At 33.6% G+C, this 14,047-nt stretch overlaps 1 protein-coding gene across 1 annotated transcript in view; it reads left to right on the top strand.

The window, feature by feature from the left end:
- Positions 1 to 14,047, top strand: part of KANSL1L (KAT8 regulatory NSL complex subunit 1 like) — a 120,620-nt gene that overhangs the window by 17,447 nt on the left and 89,126 nt on the right. The gene's annotated exons all lie outside the window — the stretch shown is intronic.

Below are 14,047 nucleotides of genomic sequence, written 5' to 3'. Positions count from 1 at the left end.
GCGGGCGGGCAACTAGAGATCACCTCAGCAGCCCCCACCACGGCCGGACCGAAGGTGCGGCGGCGGAGGGGAGCCAGGGCGCCCCAGCAGGCGAGTGGCCGGCGTCTCAGTGGCGGGCTAAGGGGGGTGGGTCTCCTCTGCTGGGGACGGCGGCAGCGCGGAGAAGGGAGAGCGAAGACTGCCGGGTGGACTTGCGGGCCAAGCGACCGACCAACGACCCCCTCACCCCCCGAATCTTCTGGGCTGTTGGACTCTGGGTCCCGGCACAAGATTGCGCTCTAGGGCAGGGGTCGGACCCCAGCCAAATTTAAACGGCTAAACCTAACAGCTTTGGCAGAAGCGGAGGGGAGGGGAGGAAAGGGGTGGAGGGAGGGGTGGGGGCGGACCTAGGCGCAGTCACGTGGTGCAGGGGCGGGGTTTGGCAGGCCTTCCTTTTGTTTTGTCGGGCGCGTGCGCAGAAGGCAGAACACGTGGTCTGGGCCTTCTTGCGTTGGCTGCCGCGCCTCAGCGAGTGCGGTTGTAGTGACCGTCGGTTTGGGGGAGCTGAGAGGCGGAGCCGGCTGTTAGATGTGACCCTTGTTTTATTTATTTCATAATTTGTTTTAGGCAAAGGTTGATTTGGCTTTTCGAATTAGATGGGATGGATGTGGGGAATCTAGAGAATTAGGATGTTTTTAATTTGTCGCTTCTTGGTGTGCTAAAGGAAAGATGTTGCTGGAAAATTTTAGGTTATTTGGTGTTTGGTAGCAAGAAATAAGACGTATTTTGGGTCATTAAAGAAACCGCTAGAAAGGAAGACGCCAGCTTTACAGCCAAGAGGGAAGGCACTGGATAGAGACGTTCTTGTAATGTTTTCTTGCTGAGAAAATTAGTGTTTGGTTCTTTTCTCCGCCCTCTTTGTCCTGGACAGATACACTCCCTTCCCCTCTGGTCAGCGGTATGGTGCTTTAAAAAAATTTTTTTTTTAAGATATGAGAAGCACATTATTTTTGATTTCCCCAAACCTCAGTCAACTGGCAAGATTTAAGAGGATAGCTTCTATCGTCTTACTTTAAGTGGTTTGCTTAACTTTGGGCCGAGTTTAGGTCAGTAGGAATGTTTTCAAAATACAGGATGAGGCAGGTTTGTTAGCAACAAAACCTCAGATGTTTAGCAATACTCTAGACAAAACTGGCAGTGTTTTTCACTAGGAAAAAGTGACTCTAAAAATAATATTGGAGAAAAACCTGGTGTTGTGGAATGCGATTGCTTGAGAAAGAGGCTTAGCAGTGAGTGGTCTCTGCCGTTTCCAATTCTTATTAGCTGTTTGCTTGGGCAAGTCACAACGTCTCGGATTTCAAGCTCTTGTTTTCTCTTGTAAATTGTTTCATACTATTGTCCCTGCCTTAAGAGATTGTTGTGAAATCAGATGCCTTGTGTTAGTAAAAGTAATTTATAATCTTTACCAACAGTACAAATACAGAAGTTGCCACGTAGTACGGTTTTATAACAAAAGCCAGATTTTGTTTTTTGCCAGAGTTTTTTTTTTTGAAATTAGATATATTTGGATATCTTAAAAATCTGTTGTAACTATTATCTTTAATTGTTCCTCAGTTTCTACCTACTTATTCAGATTAGTGTCAAGGGTGCAGTCATTTTTTTTAATTTAGATACTACTATTTCCCAGCCCTCGAGCAATTTTTTTTTTACGTGAAACTTTTCTTAATCCAGGCCAATAATGCCATTGCTTGTTTTACTTTGTGTATATGTGCGTGTGATATGTGCCTTTTAAAATAAAAATTGCTTATTTTGTTAAATCTTATTATAAGATAATTTGGAAAATCAAGACAAGTGCAAATAAGAAAAATACAAATACTTTATATCTCTAGATAATTTCCTGTGTACTTTTCCTAAAAATGGGATCATTCATCTGACTATCTCAGAAACATTTCCACGTCATTAAATAGTCATTGAGAAATTAATATTGGCAGATGTTTAGGATGTTTCTAATGTTTTGCTAGTGTAGATTTCACTATGGAGAATAGCCTCTTACATAAATCTTTGAAAAGTTTTTCCCTTAGAATTGTAAAAGAGGAATTACTGGTTCAAAGAGTGTGCCTTTGTGTGTGTGTGTGTGTGTAACTGTATAAACTCTTATAACATCACCAGATTACCTTCTAGAACGTTATGTTGATTAATACTAGTGTATGAGTGTGTATCACATTACATCTTTGTTCATAATATGGTATTAACATTAGAATCAAAACCTTGCTTTAATTTGCATAAAGACTTTTTTTCACTTAATGTCAGTGATAAATCTGTTTTCCTAATTTATTGTAAGCTGCTTGAGGGAAAGGAATATATTTCATATTTGACATGCCACAAATCACTTAATGGGTGCTCAATAAATACTTGTCAATTGGCTATTCACATTTAGCTTTTCCACCTCTGGAAGATCAGGAAATTATGTCTTGCTTTTTTGTCTTACATTGTTGGCAGTATAATTCAGTGGTCCATTCATTACTGCTGGTGCGCGGGCACTGATCTTATCACAGTTGTCTATTAAAAGGTCCAGTGAGTTCCCATTGTCCAAATGCTGCATTATCTAGGAGTTCCATCCACCTTTGATGCCATTTATCATAACTTAAACTATTTCATTTCCTTTATTCATTCATTTACCTTGTATGGAATTCACTTAAAAATTTCACTTTGATCATTCTGGTTTCACTTGTAGCCATTTTTTTCTACAAATGGTGATATTGTACTTGGCTGTAGACAGTCTACAATAAAAATCTGAAGACAAATCATAATGAAAATTTTTAATATTTGATAATTTTAAGTTTTTAGAAATACTATTTCTCTGTGGATGTGAAGATTCTCAAGTATTGCAGAATTAAGGAAAATGCATTCATTTATAATATTGAGGGTTTGTTAATATTTTTAATGAAGTTTTTATTGTTTCCATTCCTATTAGACCAAGGATTCCCAAGCATATTTGTAAAAGTAATTAAAAAAATTTTTCTTTGGTAGTAAATCATTAATCGGTATTTAACTATGTTAAGTTAAATTGGAGCCAAAATCTATAGACTGAGCAAATGTGATAGTGTACTTCCAATTGTAAATTTCTGAATCTAAGTTCATGTACACAGAAAAAAAAAATGACTCATTTATATTCCTATGAGTCATGCACTTATAATTGAATAGTAATAATTCTGCCTGAATATGACCTGTTTGATGTGTTGTGTGGCCACCCAAGTGGCTTTATCTTTAAATTCTTTTAGTCAAAAGAGCATTCCTTTTTAGGCATAGTTTTCAAAGTGGAAGTTTTTGTTATAAACATTGTTGAGTGCAAAGTACTGAGGTAACTGTACCCTGGTCACGCCAATTACTGCAGTGTTTTCTGCTGTAATTGAGAATGCTCATATATAATATAAAGAAATCTTGAAAACACAACACTATATTTTGTATTTATACCTTCCATTAATTCCTAGGTTTTAGAGGAACAAAATTATACTAACGTAAACTCTTTCTCATTACTTTCATTGTTTTAATTGGATTTTCCCTTATGAGTTGCATATTAGAAATTGAGTTCCCGGATATTTCAGTAATGTTTGAAAGAGCTGTTCGTGTTTTGCTAAAAGGATTTTGTTTTTTTCCTACTCTTTCTCTGTTGTTATAATGGATCAACTATCTGAAACACATTTAAGTTATAAATGTGGACATAATTTAATATTTGTTCTTTTTTCAGGATTCTCCCATCTCAACATGTTTTGGTAGTTTTTTCACTTTCTTTTACAGATAGAAAAAATATGCCTTCTTTGTGATACTTTAATTCCTAGTTTGTGTTACTGCTCTGCATTTAAGAGAATTGGAATTTCCAGATTCCAGTTGAAAGAGTAAATGTAATGTTCAAGGGTCGATTTGGATAGGATATTTTCTGTGAACTATATGGAATATACATATGTGTGCTTGAATGTAAATCATAGTCAAAATCTGGAACAGTATAGGGATGGAAAATCATATTTGGTCCTTAATTTTTCAATGTTCATACTTAAGAGAAAGGGTGGTTCTTATCTAGATTGTCTAGAGATTATCAGTTTCAGCTCTGTGGACTAGATTAGCAAACTTCTGAGTTTCTTTAGAGAAAGTATGCCAAGAATTATTTGGTATATGTAACCTATATATTAATTGGTACAGACCTGACAAGTGTTATCAATTCTGTTTACATCGTAATTAGCTTGTGTACCGGCATCTTTTTTTTCTTTTTTTTCTTTTCCTTCTCTTTGTGCATCTTTGAGGAATGACATGATATTTACTATATCTCATGTCCAAGGGATAAGATTGTATTTAATTAATGCTAAATTTATAAATATGTATGATTCATAAATCTTAAAGATGATCACTAATGGAAACTTTGGAGACAACACAGGAAGGCTTTTTATTTGTAGTAATACTATCAGAACAACTAATTTCTTCTTTAATTCGCAACAAGTGTTCTTTGGATTGAATTGTAGACCAAAAATTAGAGTTTATGTTATAGACTTACTTTATAGTCCCCCATTTTTTTTACTAGATTAATTTGATTTTATTTATAATAATGAACTTTAACCAAAAAGAAAAAAAAAAGTGTTGATTCTTTGTAGTTTTAAATGTTTATTATTTAAAGGCATAAATCTCGGCTTGTCTTACTGAAATTTTCTCTCTGATTGGTATTTTTTATGAGACTTCTAAGAAAAATGGATATATATTGAGATCTGGACTGTTCACTGGAGGGCTATTTACTTGGTGGATTACCTGTAACAGTTTTAAAACAGATTTTTTTTTGTCACCCCCAAATTTCTGGGCTGCGGATGTGCTAAGGAATTATTATTTAGTTATTTTTACTTAAACTGGAATGTAAGTTGAAAATTCTGTTGTTAACAGAATAACAGTGAAATTCATGCCCAGGAGATATAATTGATTTTTGGATTATCTAGAATTGTTACCTCTTGACAGATAATCGAAGTTATCTAGTTGCTTCCTTTGAAAAGGTACTGATATGGTTTCTTAATTTGCAGATTTTCTTCTTAAATTCTGTTAGCTTAACATTTTAGTTTCTGTATGTTGTGGTTAAAAGGAATTTAGTTTTTTTCTCTGTTTTATCCCTTCCAGATTCTTTGGAGTCCCAGAAATTCTTTTAGATTTAGACCTGTTTTGTCTGAGTATCTTGGGTGTATACGAAATAATCATCAAAGATGATGGTAGTACCTTGAGTAAATAGAGTACAGTATTTTAGAAGCTAGAAAGAAATTTTTTAGATTTAGCTAAGATTCAAATATCTTTTTCTCACACAATTATGTGCATAATTAGAAACTGAATAATTAAAAAGTGAATAGTTTAATAGTGTGAATAATTAGAAAGATCAAGATGCTTCTTAGAAAGCTCTTTGAGGATTTGCCTTTTTCATATTCTTTATAACCTGAAGTATTATAGGTGCCTAAAAATACCAAACACTGTGTTTGGCTAGGAACTTTGGGGTCAGAAATATTTTAGTTAATGGTTGATTACTGTTTAATTAGGGGTACTTTAGACTTTGTACTGTTAACTACAATAGTTCCTTAATCACTGTGACTATTGAGCACTTGACTAGTCCAAATTGGGTTTTTGCTAAGTGTAAAATAAACATTGGATTTTGAAGACTTAGCACACATACAGAAGAAGGTAAAATATCTTACCCAGATATTTTTATACTGATTACAGGTTGAAGTAATATTTTGTATAGAACGGATTCACTGAAACTAATATTAATTTCATATGTTTATTTTTACTTTTTAAAATATATCTAGTGGAAAACTTAAAATGACCCGTGTAGCTTACATGATATTTGAATTGGACAGCAATGTTCTATACTAATGTTTCCTAGACTTAAGCTTCCTTTCATAATGAACTATCTCATGAACCTCCTTCCTTGAAATTTTAAAGTAATTTTTTGGCTGGTATTTATTGAAGACACTTATTTAAGGTCTTGCTATATGTCAAATAATATTCTAGGATATAGCAGTGAATGAAAACATTCAATTTCTGCTTTCATGTAGCTTTCATTCTAGTGGGAAAATATGTAATTTTGAGTAAAAATTTTTAAATATTAGATTATTTGTTGTGAGTGTGCTATTGTATATAATTTTAATACATTGCTTCATTTATCAAGTGATATATGCTATTTAATTACTTATGACATTTATCTTGCTTGGTATTCTTTGAACTTCCTGGATCTGTGATTTGATATCTGACATTGGAGAAATTCTCAGTGATTATCACTTCAGGTATTTGTTTATTTCTCTTTTCACCTTGCGATATTCTCATTATATGTAAATACGTTTTGTAGTCGTCCCACAGTTCTTGGATGTTTTATTTTTTTGTCTTTTTTCCTCTTTGTTTTTCACTTTTGGAAGTCTGTTGACATATCCTGAAACTCAGAGATTTTTTTCTCAGCCATGTCTAGTCAAGTAATGAGCCCATCAAAGGTATTCTTATTTCTGCTGACCTCTAGCATTTCTTTTTGATTCTTTCTTAGAATTCCCATATGCATCTGTCCTTTCATGTTGTCTACTTTTTCCATTAGAGCCCTTAGCAAATTTGTTGTTTAAATTGTTTCAAATTTATGGTCTGATAAATCCAACATATCTGAGTCTGATTCTGATGCTCTGTCTCTTCAAACTGTATATTTTGTGTTTTAGTATGCCTTGTAATTTTTTTGTTGAAAAGAGGAGACATAATGTATTGGGTAAAGAGAACTCTAGTAAATAGGCCTTTGGTAAGATGTGGTGGGTAGGGAAATGTTCTAAAGTCTGATGATGAGGTCTGATTTGGGGGGAGCCTGTGCCCCTGGGCTGTGAACTTAACAAATAGTCATCTGGTGGGACAGGATGTTAGAGGTGGGTAATTTTGGGTAGTTACCTTCCCCCATGTAGAAGGCTAGTATAGGCTGGAGTTGGGTATTTCTTTAATGTACTTTTAACAAAAAGCAAGACTTTTCAACAGATTTCTTAGAAAATAATATGTCATCTGTTACTTCTTTATCCTCGTTTTGACTTTAGCATTTCATATAGCTGTCCATGTCTTCTTTATATACTTTTAAACAATTCTGTATTCTGGAATTTTCTTCTACCTCACTGACAGACTTTTTAAGTCTCTTTTTAGGGTTCTTCTTCTTTTGTAGCTCATCTCTTTTGCTCAGATGAATCTGAGTTAACCCAAGAGCTTAATCCTGGGCTCTTTTCCCTTTGCTGATATTCTCTCCCTAGATAGATTCCTCTAGTCCTTTGGCTTTAAATACTATCTATATGCCATTGACTCCCCAAAATAATATCTCTAACTATGACTTCTTGCCTGAACTCTATACTTGCTTACCCAACTGCTTCTCCTTGGTTGGCTGATAAGGCACTTCAAAGTCAACATATCCCAAACAGAACTTTTAATTTTTCTTCTTCACCTTCTGTCTCCACAAGTCTGCCCCATTTCAGAATATAGCACCACTGGCCACCCAGTTGCTGAAGCCAAAACCTGAGTTGTATTTGATTCCTTGCTTTCCCTTAAGCCTGACAAAATCTTAGCTGTCAGAAGTTTTGTTAACTCCACCTTGAAACATATCCTAGATTTATCCATTTTCGTTTCTACTTCTATTTCCCTAGCCAAACCACTGGCACCATCTCTCCTTTAGATTACTTCAGTATCTTCCTAACTGGTCTCCTTATTTCCATTCTTGGAAGCTTTCTATTCTTCCTGCAGTACAAATTTTTTATTTACAGAACAGCCATAATAATTTTTTTTTTTTAATAAAAATGTAAATCAGATCATGTTACTCCCTTATCCAAATATCTTTAGTGGCTTTCCTTTGATTTACATAAAATGTCCATGCTTTGGATTCTATCTCTCTGATCTTATTTTCTATTATTATTTCTCTCTCTGGCTCATTATGTTCTAGACATATCTGCCCTTTGTTGCACAAACACACCGAGTTTATTCCTGCCTGAAAGCTTTCTATTTTTTCCTTGGAAGGCTGTTACCCCAGATTTTGGTTAGCCTGTTATTGTCATTTCAGGTCTCAGGCCAGATGTTACTGATGGAGGCCTTCCTTCATCTACACATGTAAATTCCTACCCCAATGTAGTCATGTTCTATCACCCTGCTTTGTTTAATTTTCATAAAGATATTATGGAACCCTTATTTGATGTTTTCTTATTCATATATTTATTCTATATCTACTTGGATTGTAAGCTCTGTGAGAATAGAAACCTTATTTTTTATGTTCACTCTCATCTTTCTTGTTACCTAAAATAGTGTCTGTTGCATGTTGTTCAATAAATTTGTATTAACTGGATTATTGAAATTTAGGTTTTAGATTGACTATTAAATGGAGGTCGAAGTCTAGCTTCTTCCAAAAATAGACAAAACTATTTATGACACAATGTTGGCCAGTTCTTCATTTCCTGTTTTAAAAAGTCAACTGGTTTATTTTTAAAACTTTTGGAAATTTTTATTGTTTTATTTTTAAAAGATGAAATAAGTTTTCAGCTGCCATTCGCAAGCACTTCTCTATAAATAACATGTTATGGTATGGATAGTCTTGATACACAAATGAAACCAAATGGCTTTACTTGTAGCCAGATACTCTCACTGTTTCGTTTTTTAAATTGGCTTCTGAAATACTGGAGACACCTTTAAGAACTATGAAATAATTGTGATCATGTGGAATATAGTTTATAGAACTAATAGAGATGATCTTGATGTGAATTTGCAGAATTATTTTTTTATGCTCTCAAATTAGTATTCCTTATGCACTTTGCCTCTAACCACTTGTCTATTGTGCATAAAACGAAATAATACATGATTGAAAATAATTACAACTTAAAACTTATAATGGTTGAAACCATTATTCATAGTTAATGGTAAACTCAGTGACTTCCGGGAGTTTGCACATCTGATTACCACTAACTCCTGAACATAACATCTTCTGCATATATATACCAGCGGCTCTCAATTATGATGTTTCAATTATTTTAAAATAATTTTTAAATGTTTATTTTACTTATATTTTAATTTTGTGGAAGTCCAATTTGTCAGTTTTTTCTTTTATGAATAATGTTTTTGATGTCATATCTAAAAAAAAACTTTGCCTAACCGAATGTCACAAAGGATTTCTCCTATGTTTTTTCCTAGAAGTTCTCTCATAATTTTTACATATAGGTCTATGATCCATTTTGGTAGATGTAACCATTTTTATATAAGGTATGAGGTATGGGTTTAAGGCTCAGTTTATTTGCATTTGCATGTCCTGTTGTTCTAGAACTACTTGTTTAAAAAACTAGTCTTTGTGCATTGAATCGCCATTACCTCTTTGTCAAAAGTCAATTGACCAAACGTGTGAGTCTGTTTTGGAGCTCTCTATTCTTCCCATTGATCTATGTGTTCATTTTTTTGCCAGTGCCACACTGTTTTGACTATTGTAAGTAGATAGGTAATGTTAAGCCCTTTAGCTTTGTTCTTTTCCTCGTTTTGGTTATTCTAGTTCTTTTCCCTTTCCATATATATTTTTTATTTAGCTCCTTGATATCAGCAAAAAATCCTGTCAAGATTTTGACTGGGATTGTGTTGAATCTATAGATCAGTTTAAGAAAAATAAATATAATAACTATTGAGTAATATAACCCTTGAACACAGTATAGCACTCAATTTAATTAAGTATTCCTTGATTTTTTTTCAGTATATAGATCTTGCACATATTTTGTTAGATTAATATCAAGGTGTTTCATGGTTTTATTTTTTAAATTTATATTTCCAGTTTTTCATTTATAGTATATAAAAACATAAAATGATTTTTATATCTTGACCTTATTTCTCTCTCTTTCTAAACTCTTTAGATTTAGGGTGTTTTTTGTAGCTTCATTAGGATTTTCTATGTAGAAAATTATGTCATCTGTGAATAGACATATCCAGTTTTACTTTTTACTTTCCATTCTATATGCCTTTTATTTCTTTTTTCTTCTGTTCTTCTGGACCTCCAGTATGATGAGGAATAGGAATGGTGAGAATAGACACCTTGCCTCATTCCCAATTTTAGGGCAAAAGCATTCAGCCTTTCATCATTAATTATGAAGTGATCTCTAGGCTTTAGTGTAGATGTTCTTTGGCAAGTTAAGTAATTTCTCTCCTATTCCTAATTTGCTGAGCTTTTTTCTCCCCCTAATCATGAAAATCATGAATAAATTTTGGATTTTGTCAAATACTTTTTCTTCATCTATAATTTTCTTTAGTTTTTTGATATGATAAGTTTCAGTGTTGAACTAGTCTTGCATTATAGAATAAGCCACATTTGGTTGTAACATATTATCCTTTTTATATATTGCGGTGTTTGTAACATTTATTTTACAAATAATAATTGAAATACATGTTACTACTTATTTCTAAATCCTAGAACGCTTTTAAAAATCATGAGTCGGTTGTTTATTCTGTTAACAAATATCTGACAATTATTGCGTATCAGGTATTGTTTTACATGCTAGAGATTAGAATATTGGACAGAAAGAGGTCTGCCCTTAAGTTGTTTATGTGATATGGAGATAGTCAGAAGTGGTAGAGTTTATAACAATCAGGATATATTGTTACACACAATGGTTATATATTTAAATAATTTAAATGCTTTTATGTTTTATGATAACGTAATGTAACCTTTTTTTATTTACAAGAGATATATCTATTTTCATGAGTTTCTTTTGGCTTCAGAGTAGAGAGACTTACAGGCTAGAATTTTTTACAAGGATACACTCGGAATAGAATACAGAAGAACTTCATATAAATCCTAGACTGGGAACTGTGATGTAGCTGGGCCTTCCAGAGACTAGAACCCAAAAGTCTTCATACCTAACAATATTAGTTATCTATTGCTATGTAACAAATTACCCCCAAATTTAATGGCTTAAAGCAGCAGTCCCCAACCACTTTGGCACCAGAGACCAGTGCTCCTATGAGAATCTAATGCCTGATGATCTAAGGTGGAGCCGAGGTGGTGATGTTAGTGCCAGAGAGCAGTTGCAAATACAGATGAAGTTTTGCTTGCTAGCCCACCACTCACCTCCTGCTATGCAGCCAAGTTCCTAACAGGCTGCAGACCAGTACTGGTTCGCAGCCTGGGAGTTGGGGACCCTGGCTTAAAGCATTTATTTTTCAGTTTCCCTGGGTCAGAAATTCAGGCATGGCTTGGCTGGGTACCTCTGGCTCAAGGTTTCTCAGCAGGGCTGCAATCAAGGTGTTGGCTCAGGCTTCAGTCATCTGAAGGTTTCATTGGGAAAGATTCTGCTTCTCAGTTCACTCACAGGGCTTTTTGGCAGGTCATTGCTATCTGTTGGCTGGAGACAGTTTTTCGCTTTGTGGGTTTTCCAGCTCACAATATGGTGGCTGACATCTCTGAAGGAGAGTGAGTGACAAAATGGAAGCCATGTCACTTTGTCACCTAATTTTGGAAGTGACATCCTATCACCTCTGCTGCATTCTCTTTGCTAAAACAAGTCACTAAATCCAGTCCAAATTCAAGAGGAGAGGATTACACAAGGGCATGAAATACCAGGAGATGGGGATTATTAAAATCATTTTAGAAGCTGCCTATCATGCCAAGTAAGCCCTAGATATCTCACCAGTTTTTTTGTGTGTGTGTTTTAGTCTTGTTCTCTACCATAAATATGCCCTTGCCACTCTAAATATACATTTTTTTCCCCTTTTTGCTACCAACTCTAGTTCTTAACAATTAACCTGTGTATATTTGCTCTACCTCATTTTTAGGTTTTCCTTATCCTTAGTTTTTCCAGGGCCTGAGACGAACTGTACTGCCTCATGGTATTTCATCTCTGCCCCTGCTGCTAGCCACTTCAAGCATATCCTTAACACTCTCTTCAAATTTTTGAGTGGGAGTAGATGGGTAGGGAGGGGATATAGTATCTTTTGAATATGACTACTTCATCAGCAAGAACTGTGATTAACGCACTTTCTCTTAGCAATGTAGTTATCTAAATACTATCATAGATGTTTATAGATTAGAAGACATAGGTCATTGAGTTGATCAAATGACATTGAATTCTTAAAAATAATTTCCTGGTATTAGTAGCTTTTTTAATAATTATTTTTCTATTTCTCATAAAAGAGTATAAAATATCCACTAAAACCCCAATAATCTGTTCATTTTTGTTTTTCTCGTTTTGGGGATTTAGGGTAAATGAAAATCTGTTACATGTAAGATTTATTATTTTTGAGATATATAAAAGTATATACATTTTGACACATACAGAACTTGGAGAGAGGCTTACACAGACATACCTACATTTTTTGAAACAGTAAAGTATAAAAAAGGCAAACATTTTTTATCACAGAATTAACAACCATTAACATTGGTTTATTTTACATTTAGTGTTTTTCCTCTAAGTAATAAAATTTTGTAGTTAAAATTTTCTTAAACTACTACTCTTACTTTTGTTTCATGGAACTTTCCAGTTGCAACTACTGTTAAAAGTTTAGTGGATATTTTTCTGGTTTGTTTTTCAGTCTTGTAAACAGTTAAATAGACATACATATGTATGTATATATATATATATGGTATAGACATACATATGTATGTGTATATATATATATGGTAGGTATGGTTTTGTGTTTGTATTTTATTTACATGGTACCATTCTATATGTATTCTGCACTGTTCTTTTTTTTTTAACTACATACTGTTTTTGATGTTTGTCCATATTGTACATATAAATCTAAGTCATTCTTTTTAACTGCTATATAATATTACATCATGTTTTATTATCCATTCTCTTATTGTTAGGCATTTAGGTTGCTTTGAAAGGATGTTTTGCTATTACAAACACTACTCTCCAGTGCGCCTGTGAGAGACACATTTTCTACATTGTTATCACACTACTGAGTCAATTTATACAGTCCAAATAGATGTGAGCAATCCTGTTTACTCACATTCCCATAAGTGACATTTTCAAACTTAAAATCTTATTTTCAATTTGGTGCTTGGAAAACTGGTCTCTTGCTTTATTAATCTACATTTCTTTCATTATTGATGAGATTGAGTATATGTTTAATGACCATTTGGATGTCATCATCTGTGAAATGCCTGACTACTCTATTTTTGCCCATTTATAGGAGTTCTTTATGTATTCTGGATACTATTTCTTTGTCTATTATATGTCACAGATATCTTCTAGTCTATCACTTGCTTTTAACTCTCTATTTTTTAATTGCATAGAAATTTTTGTGCCTTTTGAACATTCTTGCTAATCTTTGCAAAGAATTAGGTTTTTGGTTTTGCGTTTTTAAACAGGAATTAAGGTTGTACAGTTATAGCTGGCACATTGTATGGGGACATAAAATATGAGAGTGTGGCCATTTAAATGACTTTACTGTCATGTGTTGGAACGAAAGTTATGAAATCATAATTCCTAAGAGTTTTCAAAAACGTTATTGGTAGAAAATTTTTTCACTAACTAGTCGGTCTTTATAATTTCTAATGGGTACTGAATTTTTCTGTTTCAGAGCATATCATATAGTTTTGTATTTTTTCTTTTCATAAAATACACAATTAAATTTGTTAATATGCAGTTAATCCTTAGTGGTTATCTGTAACAGTTCTATTTTCCAGGCAGAAGTAATAGCCTCTATTACGATAACTGACAACTATTCGTTTATGAAAAAAGAAAAAAATTATTGCTGATGCTTTTTCAGGATAAAATTTTTTGCACGTTGCAGATGAGGCGAGTTTTTTCACTGTCACATTATTTTTAACAGCTATGAAGTTACATACTTTTTTATTTGTAGGTGAATTCACTTACATCTTACATTTTTAGTATATTTTAGTTTTTGTTATTAATACCATTCAGATCGTGAAGTTTAAATTGAGCAATTTGTTATATTTTTTAAAGATAAGTAATTTTTATTCTGGGCTGAAAGTCTGGGATCGAATCACATTTCCAAATATGATTCCCAGATTCCAGATTGGGATCTTTTTCTTTTTACTCTATCTAAACATTATTTAAAA

This window comes from Pteropus alecto, unplaced genomic scaffold, assembly GCF_000325575.1.
Source record: "Pteropus alecto unplaced genomic scaffold, ASM32557v1 scaffold3, whole genome shotgun sequence".
NCBI classification, from domain to species: domain Eukaryota; kingdom Metazoa; phylum Chordata; class Mammalia; order Chiroptera; family Pteropodidae; genus Pteropus; species Pteropus alecto.
Note: the sequence above shows the minus strand (reverse complement) of the source record. Positions and strands in the feature narration are given on the sequence as shown.